General features: G+C 47.1%; 1 protein-coding gene across 2 annotated transcripts in view; it reads left to right on the top strand.

Moving 5' to 3' along the window:
• Positions 1 to 2287: 2287 nt before the first annotated feature.
• Positions 2288 to 18868, top strand: part of BAHCC1 (BAH domain and coiled-coil containing 1) — a 137811-nt gene continuing 121230 nt past the window's right edge. The window contains exons 1-2 of one of the 2 annotated variants that reach the window (XM_053295477.1): positions 2288 to 2930; positions 3052 to 3792. The gene's annotated coding sequence lies outside the window, so the exon portion shown is untranslated. The remainder of the gene's footprint in view (positions 2931 to 3051; positions 3793 to 18868) is intronic. The other variant, XM_053295476.1, reaches the window with a different exon arrangement.

Below are 18868 nucleotides of genomic sequence, written 5' to 3'. Positions count from 1 at the left end.
AGTCATTTGCATAGACATTATTCACAGGAAGTATTTAGAGGCTGGGTCTGGCAATCCCCCCCCTTTTTAAAATAGTTTTATTTTATTTTTTGCACAGTCATAAGACTAGGTTATACTCCATAGTAACAAGTCATACACTGCAGGGGATTATCTTGATGCTGAGGATCTCTACATTTACATTCATTCTCTCTCTCTCTCTCTCTCTCTCTCTCTCTCTCTCTCTTTCTTTCACACACACACACACACACACACACACACACACACACACACACCCTTGACAATTGGTTCTAAATTATTTCCTTCTCCAGCAACCAGCTGCCTGCAGTCTTGAAAACTCACTTATTCCAGAGCAGTTTGACTGGAATTTGGCAGCACTATTTCAAGGCAAGCAGACTTGAAATTCTGGGCATTATGGGTTGACTTTTATAGAATTTCAGCTCAGTACTAGACCATTAGTCCATTTTCATTAAAAAGTGGCAAATTTAAAACCAAGCAAATAAAAATCCCCCCCCCCTTACTAGATGTTTGTCTGTTGCCTCTCCTAGGAGAGGAGAGGAGAGGAGAGCTGGACTGGGAGAGGAGAGCTGGTCTTGTGGTAGCAAGCATGTTGTGTCCCATTAGGTAAGCAGGGTCCACCCTGGTTGCATATGAATGGGAGACTAGAAGTGTGAGCACTGTAAGATATTCCCCTCAGAGATTGAGCCCCTCTGGGAAGAGCAGAATGTTCCAAGTTCCCTCCCTGGCTTCGCCAAGATAGGGCTGAGAGAGATTCCTTCCTGCAACCTTGGAGAAGCTGCTGCCAGTCTGTGAAGACAATACGGAGCTAGATAGATCAATGGTCTGACTCGGTATATGGCAGCTTCCAGTGGTACTCCTTGCCACAAGATTGGGTTGTTGCCAAGAATAATTTCAATATATTTATCCACTCAAAAAGGTGACTGGAGAATTACATTGATAGCCTAAGTTATTGTGGCCAGAGGCGCTCTTACCCCTGGAGTTCTGGGCCAAAGTCCAGGGCCTCCATACCCCTGGGGGCCTCCAAATCCTTTTTAGTCTGTCCTGGGTGGTGTGGTCATGTTAAAAATACTGGGGGGGGGGCAGCCTCCAAAGGCCTTTAGGTCCAGGCTCCAAAATAACCTAGGTGCACCTCTGATTTTGGCTTTTAACCTGCCAGATTTGGGCCACAAAACTTCCAAGCCTGATTAGGATAGATCTGTCTGGGTGCATATTTCCATTCTTTCTTCAACATCTGCTTTTTGGTAGCAGCCGGAGTATTGTTTGCTGCTGATGAATGGTGTGGTGGAGGAGAGAAGGACTCAGGCATTCTCACATAATCTAAGAGTCAAATTAGGCCTGATTTTAAGCATGTGATTGGGGTAGCATGTTTGGTGGGTTAGCAGCCAGACTGGGCCTGTGGATCATAACCGAGACATGCTGGTTTTTACCAATATGGAAGAGCAAAATCTTCACCCAACTGGAGCTCCAAATGCAGAGGAATGTTGTGGGAGGTGCCTCTGTGTTGGGAGTGTGCATATCCTGTTCTCCATGTTGAACCCGTTTACTTGCAACATAATGGGTGTGGTGTTGTCTTCCTCACAGCCGAGAAGGGGCTCTGTGGTCATTCGTGGAGAAATGGCACAGAATGACCCTGCATTTTGTGTGGCCCCTGTGCATCTCTCACTCCGTGACTGTCTCTTTGTAGAAGCAGTGCCCGGGAGGGAGGGCTCGTGGCGTGGGCCCCCACATATGCCTCCTCCAAAGCCCCGCCCCCTTGGGAAGTTCCATCTAGGGCAGCATCTACGTTATTGTCACCGACGGCCTAGCAGTAGAGAACGAACCATCTGCCTCTGTGTCATAAAAAACTAGAACTAGAGCAAAATATGCTCTAGTGGCGGTTCTCCTTCCAACAAAACAGAAATGTTTCCTCTGCATGGGGGGGGGGAGCGGGGAGATGGAAGGCGGTCTTATTTCAAGTACGAGGGGGCTTGTGAGACTGGGCTGGCTCCTGTGGCGGTTGCTTCACCGGCCCTTGTGATGTCAGTGACCTTCCAGGCGTAAACAGACAAAAGAGACCCGGGAGGCATGAAGGAGCTCCCGGTGCCCCTTGGAGAAAGTGGGAATTCGGCTAGAAGGCAGGATCCAGATCCATCAGGTCACTGTTATGTCTGAGGCACAGTAACAGCAGCCCGCTTGTACCCTCATCTCAGAAAAGGAGGGCTGGGGGCGGGAATGAGGGAGGGAGGGAGAGAAAGAAAGAAAGAAAAACTTGAAAGTAAACTGTGAAGCTCTGGACAATGTACAACTCCCCCACCCCCCGCGAGCGCCTCCCCACTCTTGCAGCGTGTTTAAATTGCGCGGGGCGGGGATTTAATTGAGAGGAGCTTGCGGCCTGGATGGTCAATGTCAGATTCTCTGTGTTGGAAGACCGTGTAGGAGACAGACGGACCAGGGCACACACACACACACAACACACACACACACTTTGCAGAAGTAGCCAGAAAGCTGCAAATCTCCGCTTCCTCTTCTTGTTTGGAACGTTGCGATGCTGGGATTTCCTCTGCTTTCTCCCCCTCCCCCCTCCCCCGTGCTGGCGTTTGCAGCTGCATACAGGGACGTTACTTTGTCTTTATTCCAATAGAATAGATCCTGCGAGGGCTTTTTTCCCTTCCCCCGCTTCATCTCCCCCCCACCCCGCCGTGGTGTGTGTGTGTGGCATGAGATCGCTTCTATCTTCTAACAGAGCGGAATGTAGCCGGCTGGAAAATGCAGAACTCAAACTTCTCATTTTGCACATGAAGATTTTCTTTTCCAAAGCGTGGTGCAGCTGTGGAGCCATTGCTTTGCGCTTTACGAAACCAGGCGGTTCCGACTGTATCTCTTGGGCCGAGAAGAAAATGCAACTCTGCACTAAAAAGCACAAGCCCAATCAGGTAAGCCACTAAAGCCCAAGGCACAGATTCGGAGAGGGGCGGAGTGGGGGTGGGGAGACGAAGATAAAAACTAGGGTAACACCCCCCCCCCGCTCCCCTAACACATGCCTCAATTGCACAGGGATCGCGAGAAGGTAATGAATAAATGGTTCGGATCATATTTGCCTCAGGAGACTAAATCGAAGAGCTCCCCTTCTCGCACCCATCGCAACAAGAAAAACCTTTCTCGCCGACCCCCACCTTCTCTCCACAAACCACGGGGAAAAAGGCAAGCGAGCAGCAGCAATGGCGTGGAAGAAGGGGGGAAAAAGAGATTAGATTTCGCTTCTCTCTCATCAATTTTCTGTTTAATGTCACTGCTCTCCATTGTGGGAGAGAGAGGCACGTCATCCGGCCATAAATTTGAGATTATAGAGCCTCCAGTTCCGTCTTGGTGCCCTAATTGAATGGATTTACTCCACACGGGCAGGTAGGGGGACCTTGGAGCTGGAGCAAAATACTACCGACTAAATACTAAATTCATAATAACAGCAACAAGGACTGTGTCGTCGTCGTCGTAAAAACGAATCCTCAAACGCAGCAGCGGTGGAAAAAACACATATATGGGATCTTAACCGCGCACATGCAAAAACCATCTCCCGTTTCCGCTTTCTAGAGAGAAAGAAAGAGAGCTCCAGGGAAAGAGAGAGAGAGAGAGACTTGGGGGGGGGGAGAAGCTCACCTGTATTCCAATGTAGGCGTTTTCCATCCCTCGACCTGGATTTGGCTGTTTCCACTGGCCCACTTCCCCCCGCCCCGCAAGTGGGTTTTTTTGTTTCTGTGGTTTGTTAAACAGAACTTTGACCCGGGAAAGCAGCGATCTGTAAGTAATTGTTTTGTCTCGATTTGCCTCATTGTTTGTATTTGTGAAATCTCTCTCTCTTTTTTAAATGCATTGTCTCCTTTATCCCTTCCCATTAATTGCCACAATAATGGAGATTTAATTCTAAGGCGAGAAAATGTAGTCTTCTCTTTCTACCCCATAACCATTCAACATAGCATTCCATTTCGCCCATCCCCAGGCCACTTTTACATCTCTCTCCCCATCTTGTAACTCAAGAAGCTTCTTGCAAATTCTCACTGAAACCCCCACCCCCAGGCAAACCCCTCTCTCCCAATGGAAATAATAAAGGTCTGGTTTTTTAAAAAAATTAAAAATCCTGTAATTCCCCTACCCCACCCCGCGTAACGCAATATATTTGCTCTATTTTAACGGTACACGACGGGAACTTTATTCACTGAGGAAGAGTCAATTTATTTACTCCAAGTTACATACTGTGCTTAGATAGGACGAAGAGAAGGCTCTCGGTTTAAACGTCCCCCCCCCTTAAAAAGGGAGAAGAAATGGGGCCTCACAGATCCTGTTTTCAAAAAGCCAAACTGGTTCCCCACTGCGATATCACCTCGTTTATCTCTAAATATATTTGAACTCGGGCTGCTGTGGGCTCGCCCACACGATTTTGCAGGCTGCGTTCAAAATACATTTTTCTCGTGTGTGTGTTTTCCTAGCTGTTAATTTTTTAAAAAAAAATGTATTGTCCTACATAGAAATATTATTTTAGACTTGCCCATTAAAGATTTAAATCGTTTGCCTTCACACTTCCAATAGTATCACTCTAAACAATAAATGCCCAGAAGAGAATGACCGGTGCCTCCATGTTATCTGAAGAAATAAGAGTAGAATAGCCGTCCAAGTTAAGGGGGGTTTGCCACGACTCGCACAAAAGATGGTATTTAAAGATTGCCTTTGAATTGAAACGCAAATCGTCCACCGTCGCCTCTTTCTCTGCACTATCAAAATCCCCATCTCTTAAAGCTGCCTGCAAGTCTACTTTTCTTCAAACACTGCTTCCCAGTCGCTACAATCTGAGAACGACTATTCTTTTCAAGTTTGTTTCAAAACTCGGCTCCCCCGATCTGCTTTGTTTAGACCTCGCTACTCTGGAAAGTGATTAAAAATAGATGTAAAAGATCTATCCATCTGACAAAATTAATTTAAAAAATGTTTGTGTGTGCGTTTCAAATATTAATATTCTCCTTTAGAGCCGTAGTATGCATGTATTTATATTTAAAAGTCTCTTTTGTTTCTTATCATTTTTCTTCTTTGAAATCAAATTATCTCAGGACCCTGACGCTCCAGTTTCTATCGATGTCTTTGCAAATTCCGTATAGAAAGTATATTTGTGCTAGTAAAGAGATAGATTTATTTAACGATTTTTAATTAAAGGGATTGACTTTTCTGTTAACAAAAGAGGTAGTGAAAGGACGGGCTGGCAAGAGCGGAGCTCGAGGTGCTGCTGCAGGCCTCGCCAGGCAGTTCCTTGCAAAGGCTCACTCAAGCCCGCCTTCGCGTCCCCAAGATGGGGGGCACCGCTCAGGCCTCCGCCGTGCTCCTAGAGCCTTGGGTTTGGTGCGCCGCCGCCGTGGCTTTTGTCTGACATTAAAGGTGCTTTTCTTTGCTCTCTGTCTCTGGCGCGCGCCGCATGCAGACCCCCACGTTTGCCTTGGTCGAGGGAACTCCTCCGCTGCCGCGGGAAACGTAGCGAGATTCGAGAGGGTTGGCTTCTCTGGTTTCAGTCGGAGACCAAGCGACCCGACGGCCTCCCCTCTCCCTTTCAGCTCCCTACACACACACGTAGGAACCTGTAGAGGAAGCATGGGCGTGGGGGGGGGGGTGTTGTGTTTGTGTGTCGGGTTTTCCCTTCTTCTTCCTTCAGTTGATTGAGAACCATCCCTTCCCCAAGCATATTTCGGGGCAGGGGAGAAGCGGTGCTCAGAAGGGGCTTCTTTGCGGGCCAGGAAGGGGAATGTTGTGTTTGGGTGCACACATCTCACCGACGGTCCGCATTCTGGGGCGCCGGGGGGAGCGAGGGCGGTTGGAAAGGCCTCCCCACTCCTGACTCTCCTTCCTCCCCAACCTAGAGCCAGATCTCCTGCTCCGTGCGTGAACAGAGCCCAGGAAACCGAACAGAAGGCGGCTTCCCCTCCCCAAACAACCCGAGGATTAGCAGGATAAAGGAGGGCGTGGGTCAGCGCGGGAAGGAGGCAGGGAAGATGGCCGGCGGAGAGCGCGCTCCAAGCCGGCCACACGCGGCTCCATCTGCCGCGGTAAGCACGGCTGTTCCGGCTCAGCGGAACTTAGTCCTCTTGCGGCCGCTTGGCGCTCGAGTCGGTGGATTTCCCGCCTTGCCGCCGGATGCAAGGATGTGGTCCCTCGCGAGGGCTGTCGAAAAAAAGGGAGGCTTAGCTTAGGGCTGACGTGAAGTCCCGGAGAGCTCCGGGCCGAGTCCCCGCTCTCAGCTCTTCGCTGGGGCCGGCGGCGCGATTTCTCCGGTTCCTTCTCACCTTTGGAGGAGCAGAAGTCTGAGGCCGGTGGGCAGCTGCCTTCGCCATCTTTTCGTCACTCTGGCTCTTGCCAGTCCAGAAAAGACGGCGACGGAGATGGGGTGGCAGGACGTGGTTTAGCTTGCTGGACTCGGAGGGAGCACAAAAGCCAGCCGGGAGCTGACGAGTCTCTCTGCCTTTTCTCTCTCCGGCTTCTAGGTTAGGCGAATGGAGGACTCTCTCTGTTTCCCCCCCCCTTTCCCTCCCCTCTCTCCCCTTTCCTCCTCTTTGCAACAGGAAACTGGAAGCTCCATTTGGGGACCAAGGGGAGGACGTTCGGGCAAATTGAGAAATTAAAAGGGGGGCACCCTCGATCCCTTAAGGAGGAATCGTATTGTTCCCCTATAGCCCCTCCCTGATTAAAAAAAAATCTTGCTGTGGCTTAGAGAGCACTTTTCCACCCAATTTTGTGCCTCCGGTGACCAGTATTACCTCTTCCTCCCGCTTAAAAGCAGAAAATTTTTTAAAGGGGTGTCTGTAAACTAACTGTTTTATGTCCTGGATTGAGGATAGACTTCTTTTCTTTTTTTCTTTTTAGTAATTCTCTGACCGGAATACTGAATAGAATCTAGTTCCACTGGCATGATTGCAAGACATATTTCATTCATTGATTACCTGGGTGTCTAAAGGGGGGACCAAGATTATGGCCACCCCTTTCCCTCCCTTTGGGGCGGTGGTGGAAAGAGAGGGAACGTTATAGAAGGAGAGAAGCCATCTGCAGATACAAGAGTTAGGTTTTAACAGAATGCCTCCAACTTTGAAACAGAAGAAACATGAAATATAAAATATAAAATCCCCCCAACTGAGATTTGCGTTATACAGTTTAACAACATCATAACAATGGTTGTATTCATTGCGGGTGGGAGGGCTGGTCAAACGTTTCATCCGCAGATGCGGAATGGGAGCTCATTGAAATGAGAGACACAATCAAAGCGAAAAAGAACATTTTAAAAACGTCCTGCTTTTTTCCTGTTAGCATGTATTGATCTTTAAAAGAAATCATACTAAGAATGCACAGAGCTTTGGCAGCTCTGTTACGTGCGTGTCTGTGACAGGGCGCGCGCACAGGGACGAGCGTATACACACACGGTGTTCCAGTGGCTTTTAGTCTTTCACCAGCAATCCGGTGCAAACCCTGGCCGCTGTTTTTTATTAGAGAGCCATGAAGTTAAGAGTGTTAAAAGTTGCTTGGGGTGGAGAGCGGGGTGTGGTGGTGGAGGGGGGGAGAAACAAAACAAGACTGGGGAATACAAACAGGGATGTGATGTCAGCAGTCTTGGTTCGAGCTCTTGGCTGGCTTCCTTCTACTTACTCCGGGCATCGTGTTCCCAATTCCCCCCTTATGGGTTGCCCAGCCCCATCCTACCACGTTTGCTTGGAAGTAAGTCCTACTGGGATCAATGCGAGGGGAAGTTTATTTCCAGGTAAAAGAGCGTTAGGGCTTCGGCTCCAAGAGAGTTTGAAGCTGGACTGGGGAGGGTAGAGGAGGGAGAAAGGCTCTGTTGCCCCTCGCCCCTCCCCCCGCGGTTGAAATTCATCATCACCCAGTTGGATGAGGGTCCAGTTAGTTTGCATCGATTCTTGACGAGCCTACAGTGCAGAGTAGCATAAGAGGTAGAAGGTTGAATCGATCTCGGTCTCGGGTGGGATGGGGGGGGGCTTCGCCGGAATCCCACCCCCCACCCCTCAATCTGATCTGACTCTTTTCTTTGAGGTGGAAAAAAGCTTGGTTACAGAAGGCAATTCTTGGCTGGAGTGGGCAGCTAAACAAATGGAGACAACAACCCCTCCCTTAGGGACTCCTTCTGAAGGGGTTTCTCGATGCTCTAAATAAGATTTGAAGGGGTCTGCCGGATCTTTACAAGTCTGCTTTAAGGTGTGGATGAAAAAAGTGAAGATCTCTCCCCTCCCGCCTCCCCTTCCCACACGCACCCCTTAGGGCCTTAACTTTACACAACAATAAAAGTAGTTAAGCGTCAGCAGCCACATTCTCCCCTCTCCTCCCCATTTAACCCCAAAGGGTAGAAGGCAGAGAGAGAAAAGGCTGTTTTCTCCTCCCGGCAGTGCATCTTCTCTGCCGGCCAACACTACCTTAGGAAGTAAGGATCTCCCTCTCCCTCGCTGGGGCTGGGGGGTGAGCATTTCCACCACCTCTCCGTGTGTGTGTGTGTGTGTGTGTGTGTGTGTGTGTGTGTGTCCCGGCTCATCTCCCTCAATGCTCCCACTCGCCCACCCAGCCGACTCGCCCCCATTCAACCAAAGGGGCCCTTAATGATCGCTTTAAAAGTTCCGTTTTGCAAATCCGCTCCGATTGGGTGTGTGCCGCAGTGGCTATTATCTAAGTTATGCCTTTCTACCCAGCTGCACACACATCCTGGCACTAATTATGTGTTTATCAAAACAGGCACCCTTTTGACATGTCACAACATGTTTGCGGGAAAATGGTCTCTCCCCCCCCTCCAACTCGCACCCCTCCCCCCCCATACCCTTTCCCAAATCTTGCTTGGATTATGTTGTCTTGGCCATAAAGAGGGACGGTGGATGACAGGCCTGATCTCTGCAATATCATTTCTATATCTGCAAGTGGGGATAGGGTGTGTGTGCTCCTGATCGAGTGCCAAAGTGCATGGACTCTCAACTGCTCTAGAGAGCAGGCAGGAAGGTCGCATCTTCTGTGGCTATTTATTTTAGTAGTTAGGATAAGTCATCTACCCACATCACCCCTGAAAATGTTTGCCCCAAATTTGGTCTTCTTGCAATCTCCAAAGAACATTCTATCCTTTCCTCTGTTTTAGATTACATTTTTGTCTGTCTTTATCTATCTGTCTGTCTGTCTGTCTGTCTACAGAAAGGAAAGAGAGATTTGGCTATGCCTGGTATCGTTTATTAAACTCGCTGTAATTTAACCCAGATGGGCTGGTTCCTTGATAACCTCACACAACAAACACATTGAATTATACTTTCAGTGTGTGAACACACTTGGATATATTTAGCTACAAATTGCAACTCTGCATTTAACAGGGCATTAAGTATAGATTTGGGGACAGAGAAGGAAACTCTGATCACTTTAAAAAAAAAAAATCCTGACTTTGCTATTCATGTAAAAAGTGAGGAGGCAGATGAATCCACACGGTCGATCAATTCGATCTCACCACCAGCAACATCGTTTTTGTTTTTTGTTTCTGTTGTTTTTAATTTATATTTATTTTTGCGTTTATACATTTCTGTAGTTGGTGTCTATTTCAGAGGGAGGCAGGGATGAAGTTATCTCCTGGTATAGTCTGGGTGTGTGTAAATATCGTATGGGTAATACATGTGCACTAAAATTCTCGGTGGGTTATAAATGCTCATTACCTCTGAGCAAAGAACGACCCCTTATTTGTTAGAAATCACTCCTTGCTGTGCGCAAAAAAAAAAAAAAGTTCCTTGGAAGCAGCAGAGACGTCTCTTTTGAGATTAAAAATGTGTTGTAAGCTCCGTGCAATATCGGCCTGTCTGCCACTATAAACTTTATCTACATAGATTTATTTGATTAACAAATTTGTCAGTTTCCCTTTGTATATGCATAAAGAACCGGCGAGGTTCCTTGCCTGGTGCAGAAAACATCTTCCCTTTTGCCTGGGAATTTCCGCAGAGAGAAATAATACAGATCTGCTTTTTTGAGGGGAGGGGCGGGCAGAAGAATTTGGCCAATTAAATCTCCATTAAAATCCAACGTTAATATTTACCCGGATCCCAGATTTCTTTTATCTCACAGCTGTTTGGACCGTTCAGATCACTGGTGGTACTTCTGCTCGCATCCATGTAGATTTTGCTTCGGTCTTTATCACATACACACGCGCACGCACACTACATACACCTTTGTTCCACCCTCCTCTTTCTCAGTGGCAACAAGAGCACTCTTAGCAGCCCCCATAAATAATGCAACAACCTAAATTCTCCAGGCTATCTCTCTCACCCCACTTTAAAAAGTGTGTGTGTAACTGTGCTTGATTGCAGGGTGGTGGGGGAGTTTTAAAAGCTTCCAAAGTTTCCAGTGTTACACCGCTGGATTCAGAAAACCTGGAAGACAGTAATTCTTCGGGGAAGAATTGGTTTGATATCTCTCCTTTCCTGGCCCCTGGCTGGTCCACTCTGAGAGGACAATTCGTCGTTGTACTGGGGTGGGGGATGGGAAATTAGATAAATTGACTCAGCCCAAAGCATCCAGTCTGTTGATTTCCCACATTGGGCAAAGTAGTCGGTTTGAAAGAAAAACCTCCTCGTTGAAAAAATAAGGCTGTGGAGAGTGGACTACAAATTGCAGCACTCCTTTGCAAGCCAGCCTTTTGAACAAAGTGGAGCTGGATGAGGGTGGTTTAGCCGGGTCAGGGAGGATGCTTCAAAAGACCCCATGACCAACTATGGAACCACCTCCCTTATGACTCAGGATTCTACCGCTAGAGGTTATGGTCGGCAGAATGGACAGGCAGGAAACTTGATGCTAGTTCTCATTGAGGCCACTCTTCTGATGTGCACCACCACATCAGCATAGTAGATGATGATGATGATGATATTAATTAATTAATGCTAATAGATAAAAACCCGCTTGTAAAATGGCGGAGATACAAGATGTCCACCACGAGATATTCCATGTCAAGTGTGCTGTGTTGAAATAAGGAGCAACCTTCCAAAGAGAGGGGATTCCTTCAAAAGAAAAGCTAGCAACTCTGCTCTTTCCCCAAATGCTTTCCAATGCATAGGCAAAGCTGAATATATCCCCTGGAAGCCTCATGTCCGAATACTCACCGAAAATCAGAATTGCCCTTTTGCCTCACGGGGGTCATCTTCTTCTCTAGAAGATGTGATGGGCCTACACTTAGCAGACCCAGAGGAAAATAAATTCCCTGAGCTGGGTCAATAAGAGATTCGTGTACAAAGCTAAAGGGTTTGTTTGTGGTGTGTGTGTGTGTGTGTGGTTGTTTTTTAACTGCTCTCCGCCTCCATCCTAAAGACTAGGTTGAGAGAGAGAGAGCAATGCCCCATGAATTGGAATTCTCCCGTCTCCCCTTTGTCCTTGTTAGATAAGGAAAGAGGCCAGGTTTTAAATAATCAGTTCAGTGGGACAAGGGACTCGACTAAAAGGCAGGAGCTTGGCAAAGAATCTGGGCCATCAAACGTTGGTCAGAGAAAGCATAGCCTGCAGCCCCGATCCTATGGAGTTTTTCCTGGGAGTCAACCCCATCGGTCTGCCTGAGTAAACACGCAGAGGCTCGTCCCTCACAAATACTAATCCACAAGCACGATAAGGCGAAGTCCTTGAACTAAACTCGGTTGCACTCCAGGCGTTTCCACTCCGTCTCCACCAACTCGGGGGTCGGACTGTAGGAGCCTAGAAAGCTGCTTCCTTGCCCTGGCTATGGCTCCCAGAAGATCTGTAGGTACAACAAACAGGGCGAGCGGATAAATGATTGGTTTCCCTGCTTTCTCTCTCACTCCCCCCACTCGCATAAGGCAAAGAACTAGAAAAATCGGGGCGTCTCGTCCCCCAAAGGGTCTGGTTTCGCGTGTGGTTTATTTTTCCTTCCTTCTTTCTTTCTTTCTTAATCCGCTAGTAGTCTGTTTTTTAACAAGTAATATAAAACAGGGCATGTTCGCGGGACTATTGGCAGCAAAGACGCAGCACGTGCTGGGTCCCCTTCCCCCATCTCGGGGAGGATGGGGGGGGCGTGCGAGGGATCGCGAGGTGGCTCGTGGCTTTAACAAGGTCTGCGTTGCGGGCTTGAAGAAATAAAGACTTGGAGCCCACGGGGCTGATTTACTTTTGCTGTTGGACCCGGGGACCAGCTGAATAACTGGGCTCCCTTCCTCCGTTTTACTTTTCATTTTTCAACCTAGAGATCTCTTTCCGTTCCATTGGATTTACCCGTGTGTAAGTCTAGGATCGGGGCCTCTCTTTCCAACCCACTCACCCCAGGCAATCCGGCAAACTGGAAACACTTCTTAAAGTTAAATGTACTGACTGGACACATTTCTCACCCCACGCCACTTCTCCCTGATTTCCAATAAGCCTTTTTGTGCTAGAAGAATTAAACGTAATTCTTCCTAGCCAAGAAATTGTTTCTAATTTGCTCGTTGACCAAACAGCACATGGAACAATGAGCCGGGTCCAAACAATTGCATTAGGCGAGGCACCCAACATACAATTACTCAAATGCAAAGATTTGCGTCTCCCAGCCCTTATTAGGCAATTATTTAGCGTGCTGGGTTAATCCATAATTTTATTTAACATACTGGGGGGTCCCCCGTCCTTCCTTCTTTCTTTTCCAGATGGAGAGATATTAAATTGCAATATTTTAACACATTTCCCCAGAGTGTGAAGGTTAGCTGAGGTCTGAGAATTTAAAATGATTGCATATTCATTTGGACATGAAAAGGAGATGTTTTCATGTTGGGTACCTTGAGCAAAAGGGGGAAGGGAATTTCCCCCACTTCTACCCTTTCCTCCGACTCCAGCGTGCTTAGGTGCTGCATTTAAGGTGAAGATTGCTTTCTCAGCCGTTTATAAAAGCGAAGTGAGTCAAACTGACCCGGCACGATAAATATCTACCAACAATTAGGAAGGATACTATGACCTCAGCACAAATCAGATATGTAGAAGGATTTGAATTTATTAATTATTATTATTAATTATTATTATCATCATTATTAGCATTATTATTATTTCTACTTGGCGCCTTGGAAAGTAAAATTAGCAAACGGAGACAGTCTTCCGCCCCGAGGCGATTACAATATACATTTCCACAGCGAGAAGAAAACAAAGGAGGGAACAGACTAAGGAGGATCACAGGAGATGATTGCATTTCTTCGACTTAGGCTTTCATTTCGGGAGTGGGGGTAAGTCGTATATCAAAGACCCAAAGGCTTCGCGAAAGAGGTGGGAACAGAAGTCGAAAACAGACTTCGTTTTCCCTCAAGTTGTTAGTTAAGGATCGGAGTGTGCTTGGTGCACCGATCCCTAACGTAGATATTGACTGGCAAGCAAGTCCGTCTCATTGATTTCAACGGAACTGAAACCAAGTTGGGCTGCATGCCTAGTGCCTAGTACGACAGTCTACTACTACTACGACTACTAACAGGTCATTGGCGGGGGTGAGGAGAGGAAATGCGGCTGATTTCTCTTTCAAGGAAGCCGGCTTCACCACGCACCGTTGTCCAGACCTGCTTTAACATTTCGAAGGATGTCGACCTCGCTGACCGCCAGACTCAGACCATGCATTGGCTAAAAAAGCATAACCTTTTCCACCAAGACCCACAAGGCTTTTAACATGTTTTGCTTTAAACGCGATTCCTTGAGAGCTTAAAAAAAATGTCCAGGATTTGCTGACCAAACGTTTCTAGCAACTGCCTTCAAAGTGCGGGGTGGGGGCAGTTTGGCTTTTAAATCTGGCCGTGCAAGATGAACCAAATCTCCTTAATGTGTCCCGAGATAAACGAGCTTAATTCTCTGCAAGAGACTAGCTATATTAACTGAGTCCCAAACATGGCTTAATTGCAGCTCAAGCCCCCACGAGATTTACTCACGAGTAAGCACCCACTTAGCCCAATTCTATTTCCTCCGGAGGAAGGGGGTGCAGTGATGATCTCCAAGGCACCTAGATCGATCCATCCTTGCCTGTCGAGGATGGATGTATCTATTCTCGCCCCTGCACACCATCCCCACTCAAATTCTCCTTCTAAGCACCCCCTTCTAAGGAAAACGATTCTAAGCACCCCCTTTAGGAAAAAAATAGAGCAAAACCCAAGGTGAGCATAATTTTAAAAGGGTCTTTTGCACTCATTAGCAAACATATAGAGAGGAGGTCAGGGTTGGCTGAGGCCATCTTTCTGAAGCCCACTCTAAATATTTATTTCTAGGTGCATTATCTTCTCTCTGGTATAGAGGAAGTCTGAGAGATACCGATGCTCTTTCCTGTTAAATTAGAAACATTTGTTAGCTCTGTACAGACTTTTAAAAATGGGGGGATAGGGAGAAGCTGTAACTTCTGTTGACAGAGTGCTGCGGCCCATCTAAAAGCTCGATGGAGTTTCCCTCCCCTCCTTCTCCTCCCCACTGCTCAAGACTCCCGGTAGCACCATTCCCTTCAGGAAGAATACAAAATGATCCTTTTTTAAAAAAAAAAAAAAAGCCTCTCTTCTCCCCCAACCCCAAAAGTGTGTAAGTGAGCAGGCAGTGTACGAGTGTACTGGTAATTTGCCAACAGACCTCTGGTTTATACACCAGTCCTGTCTAAAGTTATTTGCTGTAACAACTGTTTTGAAACAATAAAGGCCAAAAGAAAAAATAAAATCCCACCCCTATGTAAGAAGTGAACAAGAGGAAAGGAGGTGAAGGGGTAAAGGGGAACGAAATGTGCTTTGCAGACAGAGAAGTAGAAAAAGAAGGACTTTTAACATCACCTTTACATTACTATTTTTTACAAACGTTAACAAACGATTGAGAAGGCAGAACTGTTTTGTTTAAATGCAGAACAAAAAGGGCAAACAGTAAGAAGATTCTCCTGATCGAGAAGTTAGAATCGTTAGAAGGGTAACAAATACATCGAGAAGGTTCGGAATCAAATATTTTAAAGAAACCAGGACGGATTTTGTCAGTTCGATTTCAGCTTCGCTGAAAGTTTCTGTAGGCCATCCCTGTACTGCTTGATAAATCTGCCCCTTCCCTTCCATTCCTTCCCCCCACCCCCGCCAAATTAAACCCTTAAAAAAAGGCGTCATCCGTTGTATATTGTGGGTTCATGAAAGATGTTCACCTTTAAAACAACAACCACCGCCACCGCATCACCACTGCGCTCGTTTGCGATTTTTGCCTCCCACCCTTGGCCTAAGCCGGCGACACAATGCAGCGCTCGGGCAGTTGCCTTCAGCTTGGAGATGGAAAGGAAAGTGTCAATCAAGCGACGCTTCAATGACCAGGGACAATCCCCTTTGCTGGACTGGCCTTCTTCAAGAGCAATCAGTCACTTTGCATTAATTACCCTTCCATCCATTCCCCACTGCAGGGCAACTGCTGCTTTCTCGGAGACCTGGCGCATTCATTAGAAAACACCACCTGAAAGAATGGATGGCAACCCGCCTCCTCCCCGTAACCCCCCCAGCTCCCCCCTCCCAGACTTCTGCAAGGAAAAGAGACCTTAGAACTACTTCACATCCCGCACTTCGAAGTGTTAACCATTTTCTCCTTCTAAAACCCCAGAGCCTTCGAATCATGGAAGGACTTTGTTTGTCTTTGTTTTCGTTCCCACTGACAATCAGCTTTGCTAAGGCTTCCCGCCAAAAGTTCCTTCAGTAAGAACGGAATCCTATGCATAGCTACCAGGAAAGAAGTGGGATTTACTCCCGAGGAAACATGGAGCCCACCGACTGCCCATCCAGCGGTGTCTGAAAGTTTTGCGCGATTAACACTCCCCAGCTGAATCGCCGCTGCTTGAAAATAAACCATATAGATTTCACCTCCAAGGACCTGTGTCTGTTCCTCTGCGTTCCTAAACACGGTAATTAGCAAGGGATTCTCCCGATGTGAATCGAATCTATGTTCAAGTAAACGTATTTAGGATCGGGATGCCTGGTTGCCATTCTAAATATGCTTAACTCGGAAGAATAGTTCCAGCGAAGCTTTACTTCCAATACATGTGTTTACGAGGAAAGGTCGGGATTTAAATGTATACACGGTTTAGTGGTAGCTCTGTAACGTTTGGACGGAGGTCTTTTCCTCTACCCACTGACATCTGAAGAGGCAATAACAGAATACAGAGAGCATGTCTTGGGACTGCATTTCCCGTCTCTCCTCTTCTTATTGAAGCGGAGTTGAGAAGGCTTTCCTTTGGACTTTTCGGACAAAGACTCGAACACTGGAAGGCGAAGGGTGCCCAATATACCCTACCGCTGGGATAGCGATGACCCAGTAGTAAATTATTGTTGAATTGCTCATTCACGCCAACAGAGATAGGGGTGGGGCGCATTACATTGAGCTAGAATTCAGATGCATTGGGACTACAATCCCAATGATCGGAGCAGAAGGAAGAAAAGGGGACCAAAATGAGGCAGAGAGATAAAACTTGGAGATGCCTCCCTTTCCTTTGTATTTCAGAACAGGTGGTCCAAAAAGTATAGACAGACAGACAGACATTGTCTTTGTCCATTTGTAGGGAAAAGCCTAATAGACAAGTTTCCGCACAGGTACTTACCCTGACTCCAAACGTATTAGGTAAGATGTCCCATCTATATTAGAGAGATTTACCTCTAATAAATTGGGGGGTAAAATGTTACAGAAGGATTAATTTAAAAGTGTTGAGAAATAAATATTTATCAGTTTCTACCTTGAGATGAAATGTGTGATTGTGTGTGTGTGTGTGTGTGTGTGTGTGTGTGTGTGTGTGTGTGAGAGAGAGAGAGAGAGAGAGAGAGAGAGAGAGAGAGAGAGAGAGTGTAAGAGTAAGAGTAAGAGTATGTATGTATGTATAGGACAAAATTCAAAAGGTGTCTTTTTGTATACAGTCTCAGAGTGCAGACACTAGAAGGCAAGTACAATTGCACCCCTTGTGACACAGACTGCTCCCTCTCCACCTCCTGGCCATGGGCCTGGAGTGATGGATGGGCAGAAAGAAGGGACACACACAAACACACAGCTACATACATATCCACATCTGTATACGTGCCTGTATAGTGTTTACCCGTGTAGTTTTGTAGTGGAGAATCTGCTGGCTTTCCCATTTCCATGGCACCACCCTCGGCTTAAATCTGTGTCTTCTGATCGTGTCTTCTATTCTCCTGGTCTCTCAAGTGAAGGGACTAACTGAAAGTGTATTTGCTTTCAGTTCTTCCTTCCCTGCCATTTTTTAGAAAAGCAATTCAAGAGCTTTGACTTGCGTTTCTTGGAAGCTCTCCTTCTCTCCCTCTTGCCCACAATAGGCTTATTTTCAGAATCTCATTCCCTCTCTAACTTGTGCTATTATTCCTTGCTAGAACATTTATAGTTTCTTCTTGTCTTTGTTTTTTGTTTTTAAAATTCGCAGTAGATCTGTCTTTCTTATCCTCTGCCATATTAAATAAATAAATAAATAAATAACCAGCAAAACCTTAGGTGTCATTTCTCCCGGGAAGTAATCAGGGCCTCGTGGGTTAAAAACTTCCCAGTCTTAGAGATTCTCTCTCATTTTGTGTGCGTGTGTGTCTGTATTGTGTCTACATTTCCTTGCAATATTTGACCCTTTAACACTTTAATGTAAACACAGCATTACTAACTGAAACAAAAACTTGGAAGGGACAGACCCAAACTGTCGTCTTGCCAGCGTCTCTTGGGCTGGTAAATTTCTTTCAAATTGTGCCGTTCTCTGGGTGTGAATGGAGAGGTGACTTCAAGACACTCCAGACTAATAAAGGCAAACACACACACACAAGTGTGTGTGGGGGGCATGTTTGTGTGTGTGTGCGCGCACACACACACACTTACACTCGGTACTTTCTTGGCTCTCTTAATTCAATTTGTTCCTCCTGTTAATGAATAGCTCCATTGTAATCTAATATCTCTTACGGGTTATTTTGATTTATTCTGCATTTTCAAATCAATTAGGTTCCTTTTAATGTCTTTTTAAAGTATTGTAATCAGCTGTATCTGGAGGACAGGATCGCTGGGCCTCCCAATCGCCGCCGCGGCCACCGCACTACACAGACGCACGCGCGCGCCCCGCTTCTTTCCGAGCCTCACTCGAGCCGCACTAGCGAAGCGGAGACATTCTTCCCGGTTGGCTTCAATACATATTCCGTATTTGCCAAAGCGGGACATTCTCCCCGGAAATATCCGGAGGCACGCAGTTTTGCACACTAAAGATGGACGCACGTGATGCGCTTTCCTGAAAGCTGGGAAGATCGTGAAGCAGGCTGCAAATCGAACGAGGCAGAATCCAGACCCTGCCTGCAAACCCTTTCATTCGCAGACTAGACCCGCTTTCCTGGGGCATCACGCCCCTTCCAGCGCCACCAGGAGCTCCTTCCGCCTCTGTTCTTCCCACCCGGTCTCTCTTACCTCCTTGCGTTGGAACACCGTATGTTCCCATTCCGCCCCCACCCCCAAATTTTAAATGCTGTAAATTTCCCGGCTGTTTCCCACACACTCGGCTGCCGCAGGATCCCTCGTCCCCGATTCTGCATACGGAGGACAGGCTGAACATCAGCCCCCGCTCCCTGGTGCCCGATGCACCAAACCTGCCTTGAATGAGTGGCTTTGCTTTCAGAATCGCTAATAGTGACTCAGTCCGTTTCCCCCTTTCTTTGCTCCTTTTGATCCTCTCCACTCTTTGACCTTCTTTTGGCTCAAGGGACAGTAGACTCTGCCTCCGGGGTGGGGGTGTATTTGGGGGTGTGTGCTGGAAACAGTCCCCAGCTTATCTCCTTTCATCAAACCAGCCCCGGGCCCCCTGCAAACCGCGGGGCCAGTAATTGCTTTTTTCAGGCAGCCCAGTGCGGACTGGCGAGCA

The sequence above is a fragment of the Hemicordylus capensis genome, chromosome 2, assembly GCF_027244095.1.
Source record: "Hemicordylus capensis ecotype Gifberg chromosome 2, rHemCap1.1.pri, whole genome shotgun sequence".
Taxonomy (NCBI): Eukaryota; Metazoa; Chordata; class Lepidosauria; order Squamata; family Cordylidae; genus Hemicordylus; species Hemicordylus capensis.
This window is presented reverse-complemented; position numbering and strand designations above follow the sequence as displayed.